This window comes from Pinus tabuliformis, chromosome 8 (assembly GCF_031772625.1).
Source record: "Pinus tabuliformis cultivar Carrire ecotype Pingquan chromosome 8, CPIR1, whole genome shotgun sequence".
NCBI classification, from domain to species: Eukaryota; Viridiplantae; Streptophyta; class Pinopsida; order Pinales; family Pinaceae; genus Pinus; species Pinus tabuliformis.
This window is the reverse complement of record NC_142294.1, coordinates 558,433,290-558,441,950: the sequence shown is the minus strand read 5'-3', so window position 1 is coordinate 558,441,950 and position 8,661 is coordinate 558,433,290. Positions and strand designations below refer to the sequence as shown.

General features: G+C 33.5%; 1 long non-coding RNA gene across 1 annotated transcript; it reads left to right on the top strand.

Moving 5' to 3' along the window:
- Positions 1-2,820: 2,820 nt before the first annotated feature.
- On the top strand, positions 2,821-4,516 carry LOC149236685 (uncharacterized). The gene is made up of 3 exons (XR_016268426.1): positions 2,821-3,047; positions 3,090-3,984; positions 4,169-4,516. It is a non-coding gene; the product is annotated as an uncharacterized LOC149236685 (long non-coding RNA).
- The last annotated feature ends 4,145 nt before the right edge of the window (positions 4,517-8,661 follow it).

The following is an 8,661-nucleotide window of genomic DNA, read 5'->3' as shown; positions in this document are numbered from 1 at the left end:
GCATGTACTTGATGATTATTTGATATTCGTGGATCCAGTTTGAAAATTTATGAAAAGTGGTCCTTGAAAGAAAAGAAGCAGGGGGTTGTAGCTCCCTTCCAGGAGAGACTGGAGAACGAGAGAGAGTTGTAGCTCTCTGCAGGTTGCAGCCTACGTACTGGTAAAGGACTGCACCAGTACAAAATCATTGTAAAAGGAGTTTCTAATTGAAAGAATATAGAGACATATTGCAGCAGGTGGTTTTCACCCACATTGGGTTTCCACCTTATATCTGGTGTTCTTTGGTGTGACTATCTGTTTTTCTTGTTCATGCTCATTGTTTTATGGTACTGACATACAAGAATAATTCAAAGTATAAATAAGAAAGATTTATTAAAAATAACTTGGTAATACTGATTCGCGCCCCCCTCTCAGTATTATTTCCAACATTATGTGTTTTGGTTATATGTCTATGGTGGGAGTAGGAAATCAAATTTGTGGCCTCATTTTGGTGGGGTATGATGATTTAATACACTCAAAATATTATGTTTGGATATTAGTTAGCACCATTTGTATTGATATATGTAAATAACTTGCTTTTGTGGATTTGGTTATGGAATGAATTCTCAATTCAAATGGTAGACATGGTAGTCTATATATTGAATTATGTTTCAAGAAAAATTTTCAAGTGTAGTTATTTGTAAGCTCATTAGTGAATATGTAAGAGCCTATTTCATGTTACTTTGAGTGTTATAGTGTTTCTATATGGGTCCTTTGAGTACTCTTTAGGTTAGCATTATGTCTCAAGATTGGTTTGAGGAGGATCTATTTCAAAAGATTGGTGGCATTTACATGACTCCTAGGTTGCTTACATTTTTCTTGTTTCTTGTTTCTTGTTTCTTATTTCTTAGAATTATATTGGATTTTTTATTAATCCATGTATCCTTTCTCTATGTTTCTCATTTTAGCTTTTCCAGTTTGAATTCACAAGAGCAAGTTTTTATGTTTTGTCAATTGTGAGTCTGAGACTAATCATTCTTACTCTAAGAGTTTTTTTGACTTGGTGAATTACAAGCTTAAATTTAAGGGGGTTATATGTAGGAGCTTTCTTTTGTTGGATTTCCACTCTTTATTGTGATAGTGTTAATTTTCATAGAGTGAATACACTCAAAGTAAGTGCCTCTACTTGTACACTTGTGAGTTCGGTATCAAAAAGTTTGGTCTTGAGAAATTTGTTTGGGATAGGAAACCATGATAAATACGAGAATAGATGGAATCTTAGTAGCGATATAGTTGCACTGAGTAAAAAATCATCCACTATCAATGTTCTATACTTTTCATATCATGGAAGTTTGTTGAGAACCTCTCTATATTACTCTTCAAAATAGAAATTTATTCCTAGTCTTTATTACTTTTCATATCATGGAAGTTTGTTGAGAACCTCTCTATATTACTCTTCAAAATAGAAATTTATTCCTAGTCTTTATTAGTTACATGGGTTCAATAGTTTACTGTTTGATACAAAACGATTTTTATCCCTCATTGTGAATTTCTTTTGAGAATAAAAATGACATTTATAACTCAAGAGATGCTCCATTATTTACAATTAAATCTCAAGATCTCCCATGTTAAATTATCTTTCAATTTCTTGATAAACTAAAGAAATAAATAATAGAAATATCTTTGAAATCAAATTATTTTAATAATGCGAAGAATGTATACTTTTTAATAAAATCATCCATTATCCATTATTTCCAAATTACACCACATTAAGCATTATTTGTATCAAAAGATAATAACATCATATTAATCATCAAAAGCAAAGAACGAGCATTTTTAAAGCTTTTTGTAGTAGGTTAAGGAAATTAGCTTTGATTCTTCCTAGAATAAAAAAGACATATCCTTAAAAATTATTGTAATAGGTTGAGGAACCTGTCTTCAACAATCGAGCATCTAATAAGTCCTCAAAAGCTAGCCTCAACGAAGAAGATATCGTCATCGCCTCAAGGAGCCAATGCATTTAGGACAACAAAACTCCCTTGACTCAAGGAGCCAATGCATTTAGGATAATTAGATTTCCTATTAAAATTTTATTTATTTTAGGATCAATAACACGTCCTCTTATTATTTTTCAAATATACCCCCTTCAATATTAATTATTTAATTATTTAGGAGTCGTTTAAGGAGGTTAGGAATTGATTGGATGGTCAAAAGCCATTCGAATTTAGGTAAAAAAAAATTCAAAAAACTTTGTAGATACAGTGTTTGAATCACGTTTTTGATGGTGGAAATAGATTCAGCGTCATCAAAAAAGCCTTAAACACCTAAAACTATGAACTTTAACAGCTTGTACTTAGATTTACAAAAATCTCTATCGGATTTTTTCAAAATATAACCTGAATTTCCATAAGTGTCTGAGTAAAAAACATAATTTTCAAATTACGACAATCATTTATAGGCTATTTGTCTATTAAAAATAAATAAATATACTTCCCGTATGAATGTGTTTATTGTATGATTACAAATGAGAGATTTTATCGAATATAACCTCCCTTTTTTTTACACACTGATGGTTAACGTATTTTAATTGGTGGATTGCGCGAAGATTACTAAGATGCTCACATGGCCAACATGGTTGGTTTTGGATGACGCGATGTGTAACTGTTCCTTATCCTCATAATACGAGGAAGTCGATCGCCTTGCAGAAACAAAAGCAAGCTATTCTAGCGGATTCGTAAGAATCCATGCCTTGCTTGGGGGCGACAATCACTTATACGACAACAATACAAATCACTCTTTCACACAACAATATAAATGTTGTTAACAGCAATCGACATAAGCTCAGGGGTAAGGGAGCTTATTTTTGAGTTACAGTTGTTGTTTCTCCCCCTGATTTTACTTAAATAATCGGAGGCTGCAGCATTATCAATTCACTAGAGATTTGAATTCACAGCTGGTTTAACAGTTTTGATGTTTCTGATCATTCAGAGGTATTTCGAAGTTTATCAAGATGAGTTCCAGAATCACGCATCGGTATCCTCGCTGTACATGTAACTGTTCCGCGAGAGGCTGGGGTCTGAACATCAGCGTTTGCCTCGCCTGTGGTGGAGGTCTGAGAGGGACTGGCGAGTTGGTTATGCGTATCCCCTGTCGCCATGTTTTGGTCCCTATCGCGGCCCGTAGAGAAAAAAGATTAATCGAATGTCACAGAAATCCAATTTCGACAATTACAGTGAATTCAGGGCACTTGGTTAATAATCCGCAATGTCCCATATGCCTGCGCCAGTTTCAGTTAGGCACCGAATCAAGGGAATTGCCGTGCAGCCACATTTATCATTCAAATTGCATTGTTCCATGGCTAGCTGCAAATCCCACATGCCCTGTGTGTCGCCGTTCCTTGCCAAGAGAGCAAACTAATTCTCCTTCGGCGCGTGGAGGCGGATATAATTATGTGTATCAATATATTCCTTGGTTAATTTTGTTACTCGAGCTTTGGATCATATTCGTACGCTGAATAGAGAAAAATCAATACCCTTTACCATATTGCGTACAGGAAAGATACCAGTTCAAATTAGCGACCATTTTAATCTGGGTAATGTACTTTATTGCATTGTGAAGGTAATTTTTTTGTTGTATATTAGGAATGTTTTTCCATATTGCGTACAGGAAAGATACCAGTTCAAATTAGCGATCATTTTAATCTGGGTAATGTACTTTATTGCATTGTGAAGGTAACTTTTTTGTTGTATATTAGGAATGTTTTTCGAGTTAATCACATACCTCTTATTACAACTCCACTTAAATCTACCTGTGCATGTAGCCTTAGCCTTGGCCGCCGTTTGGCTATTGGGAAATTGAAGCGTGGGTTCTTGAAAGGGATTAAAATTCGGAATTCACGTACAAATTGCACTGTCCTGAACGAGAAACGAATTTTGGCTTCCGATTGCTCTTTTAGGGGACGCTCCCGGCCATCTCTGTACAGAAAATGCTGGCTTCCTGGTTAATGTACTGAGTTCTTTCTTAAAACCCTCTGCGCTCATACTGAAAGAGTAGAAGTGTTATTTTGCATTCAGATTTACAGACCGTGTGCATAAAAGTAAAATTGTTCTTTGTTCATTCTAATGAAGTGTACTTTCTAGTTGTTGTGGTGCACGTGATCGACTCCGGACTGACTTGCATTTTCTAACAGTTGTGTTTGCCAGGATCGACTCCGGATTGTCTACCATACTTCTCAGGTCCCAATAGAGTTGTGTTTGCGGCTGGTGCAGAGCCGAGGGGGCACAGATCTATTACCACTGTATCATAAATTGTAAATTCATGCTGAAATTTTCAAGTATAACGGATTTAGTCACTATTATGTATCTAAGCGTCTCTCGCCTCGAGGCAGAGATCTGTGATCTTTTCTCTTTTTTTAAAACCGTATCATGGTTATTGTCTCCTCCAATATTATAATTTTATGCGAAAAGATAACGTCATAGGAAGTTATCGTTCCGTGGATAGGATAAGATCATTAATGATTCTTTTTTTTTTTAAGAAAATTGAGGTTTCCTATGTATATTATCAAGATGAGGAATCATAAGATTTTCCCTAGTCAAGGGAACACGAACTCATGTATGAAGGTTTGAAATATTGCTTAAGCTCTAATGGATAAAGTCCATATTATCAAGATGACGAATCATAAGATTTTCCCTTAGTTAAGGGAACATGAATTCATGTATGAAGGTTTGAAATATTGCTTAAACTCTATTGGATAAAGTCCATACACGTATATAAGATGTTATTAATATTTTTAATATTAATATTTAAAAAATTAAAAAATTAAATTTAAATAATAGTTAAAGAAGTAAGTTATTTTTTTTTAAATATATATAAATTAAAAAAATTAAAATTACATTAATATATATATATAAATGAAGAAAACATATTTGTATGCTTTATCAGAATATTTTCATTTTTTAAGTTACTTTGTTTGTGTCTCACATTTTATGATTTGTTTATATAAATTAGGACAATCACATCATTGATATATGTCAATCAAAGTTATTTTTATATGTTAATTGGTGGGTATAAAAAGTAGAAAATGATGATGGTATATATCAATTATATTAGTAAATGTGTATTCGCAATATAATAAATATTGCAATTATTTAGTTGGACAAAGAACAGTTCAGTGGTATTGTCATTATTTCTTTTCCTCTCTTTTTTTTGACCTTCTTGGCTTGCTTGATTAGTTTGCCCGACTTAATGACCAATGAAGGTGGGGTTGATTTATTAACGAGATTCGAAGAAGATTGATGAGATTGATCATAATGTTAATCTTAAAAATAATGTTAATATTAACATTAACAACAATATATTAATGTTAATATCAATATTAAAATAAAATGTCAATGTTTTTTCTGAAGGAAATTAAGGCAATAAAAAGTTACATCTGTAGATGCATTTAAGCATTTGATATACTATATGTCCAACAGGTAAACATAGAGTAGTTATTCGGGGCTGAAAGTAAAAATTGTATACTATCCAAACCCAATAAAGAAAAAAAGAGATGATGATTGTTCTCGGGCATCCTCTTTTTTTAAGAAAACAACCCAAATAGGAATCTTGTTTAGAGCAGTAGCACATTTTATCATGGGAGAAAAGGTTGTTGATATGATACACTGATCACATCCTTGCCAGTTTCTGTTATGCTCTAGATACCCATAGCTTGTTTCAGATACTGATAAAGTCAAAATGACTTTTTAAAAATAAAATTTCTTCTAATAATGGAATCAACATGTATTTTTGACATTTGTGCTCTTCACTAAACCATTTTACAACATTTTGTGAGTCTCCAAAATTCTGGACCGATCCCATCACCATATGAATAATCCAATAAAGTAACAGTTTTAAGGATTAAATTTTAGTGTAATTATTTGATCCTGATGCTTTTACGTTAATGTTAACTTTAATGAATCAAATATTATTGATAAATCTTATTAATATTAGCCTAAATCCATCCTAACTTCGGATCAAGGGTCGAGAGGGAAAAGTGTGGTTATTTTTATTTTATTTTATGGAGTTCAAATATTTACATTACATATATTACTCATAATAAAAACATTTTTGTTTTCTTTTTCAATTACTTTATCTCACTATATAGAGTCGATGTAAAATAAAGGTAAAAATTGAAGTATTTTATTTATGGTTGACATCAATTTTTAGAATAGTGTTACTTTTTTTAAAGTAATGTTACACACAGCATCTCTAGCGTATACATGTATTAACCGACACATGTATCTATTTTTTTATTTTTTAATGTAACATTATGTGATAGCATGTCCCTCATGCACTCGGTTGTGGAGCGCTTCTCAACCAAATTACTATATTAATTTTATTAATATAATTATGGTTAATATTAATATTAATAATAATATACAATAATAATTATATGTTCAAACATTATCCTCAATCAAAACTAAAAAAATAAAACCCTTAAAGAATCTAAAGTCTCACTTCCCTATGTAAAACGAACTATTGATAAAATCACAAAAATTATAAACAAGAAAAACATTAATGTTTCATTCACCCCCCAAACACTATTAGAAATATCATTGAGTCAATTAAATACCATATAGATCCTAAGCAACAAAAATGGGTATACCCAATTCCTTGTTCATGCGAGAAAGGGGTATACTCAATTCCTTGTTCATGTGGAAATGAATACATAGGTGAGATCGATAGGTGAGTTGACATAAGATTAAAAGAACACATAACCGATATAGCTAGAAATAGAACAGAAACTACCCTAACTGAACACTTATGCTCCTCCTCTTAGTACATTTGTATGGAAAATGTAAAAATAATTCATAAAGAACACCAATATTTAGAGAGAAGAATAAAAGAAGCCATTGAGATAGAAGAAAGACCTAACACAATGAACAGAGATGATAGTTTAAAATTAACCAATACTTGCAAACCGATTTTAAACAAAATAAAAAATAATAAACCATAAAATATTAATCATTTTCTGGAATTGAATTAATTTAACTATTACAAATCATTATAAAACATTTGAAACTAATTAACAAAAATTATAAACCAAAATCACCTCTACTATTAATTAAACCACATTAATTTAACCTATTTATCTCACTCATCCCTAAAACTCAAAATTAATTAAACTAGAAATTGCACCAAATGTTGGATATGCCGTAAGGAAATAGCATATTGAGAAAGAGCATAGATGGAAATAGGCATGATATGTTACATTTTGAGGGAGAGAAATAACATGGTGTTAAAAGTAAAGTGAACTCCTCTTTATCTACCCTATTAATTTGAGTTGCAATATGTCAATTGAGGGAATGCTTAGCAATTTCAATATTGTAGTTGCAATTTTAGTTTCGTTTTATAGCCATCTAGGGAGCGAGATAGCCTCATAATTTGGAAATGGATGGTTGGTGAATGTAGGTTTGGATCCTTGATTGAATGTGATGCTTCTCTTGTGTTGATGTTTTTTAAGACTCAATGAACCCCTAACTTTCACAATCAGAGCCACAAAAGAGTTCATACAAGAACTTTTCCTGTTTAGGTCTATGTTGGATTGAGGGGGCCTGACCCAGGTTTAGTGTTAATTAGCCAAACAAATCCCTACACTACTGGACCTTTCAGGATCAGCCCGCGGAGTGCTGACCGAAGTCTCTCCTGAAGCAGTATGGGGGGATGCTGGAACCAAGATTCCACACCCTAAGATGGTTATGATGTCGGTTAGTTCCCTCTATTCATGTCTTCACTTAGGTCACTTCGCTCTAGGGCTTGGCAGATGAGCCCTCTATTCCGTCCTTCAATACCTCTATGAAAGGGTACTGCTGACCTTTACGCATCCCTAACCCTCGATCTAGAGACTTTCGCACTGCTAGGGCAACGTACCATGCAGATTCCTTAACTAGTTCAAGTGTCTTACTTATCTTATTAAAGGCCCACAGTTAGACCCGCGTAAACAGATTTTCTTATAGGCGTTTAGTTATCCATCATAATAATACACATTCATGCATCACATAAGAATTATAAAGGAAATTCATACATAAAATGATAAGATGCATTAATCGGAACAAAGGCATAGAAATTGAAGAATACTTCTCTTTATTGATATCTTCCAAGTGATTACAAACTCTATTCACCCTGTGCACATAGTTGCAGGGGTCTGCGCACTCAGCTACAACACCTCTACCTACGCTACAACCCAAAGCTTAGACTTCAATCTCAAAGCTACGACTCTCTTCCATTCTTGATAGTTCTAACTACTTAGAGCTTAGCTCTTTTTATACAATCCAATGGTCCACAGACAATGGGTAGATCTCTTACAGCTGACTTTACTTTACAAAACTAAGGCAGACAACCCTTTATGACTTATGACACCTTTGTGCTCCGTGACCATAAAATGCAGAGTATTTACAAGTCTATTACGAAATTTGACTCAAACATGGGCTTTTAGCCCCAAAGCTGCCCTTTGGGGCATCTCGTTCCCAACAGGCCCCCAACAAAAACATTGTGACTCACCCTCAATTCACTCGATAGGCATGAAGATCTTTGCATGAAGTCCTTCCAGCTCGACCCATATAACTGCAACCTCGGTCATGCACTAAGTTGCTGCATGCTTCGCGTCTTTGACTATCTTCTTGGTCGCTACTCCTATGCTATCAT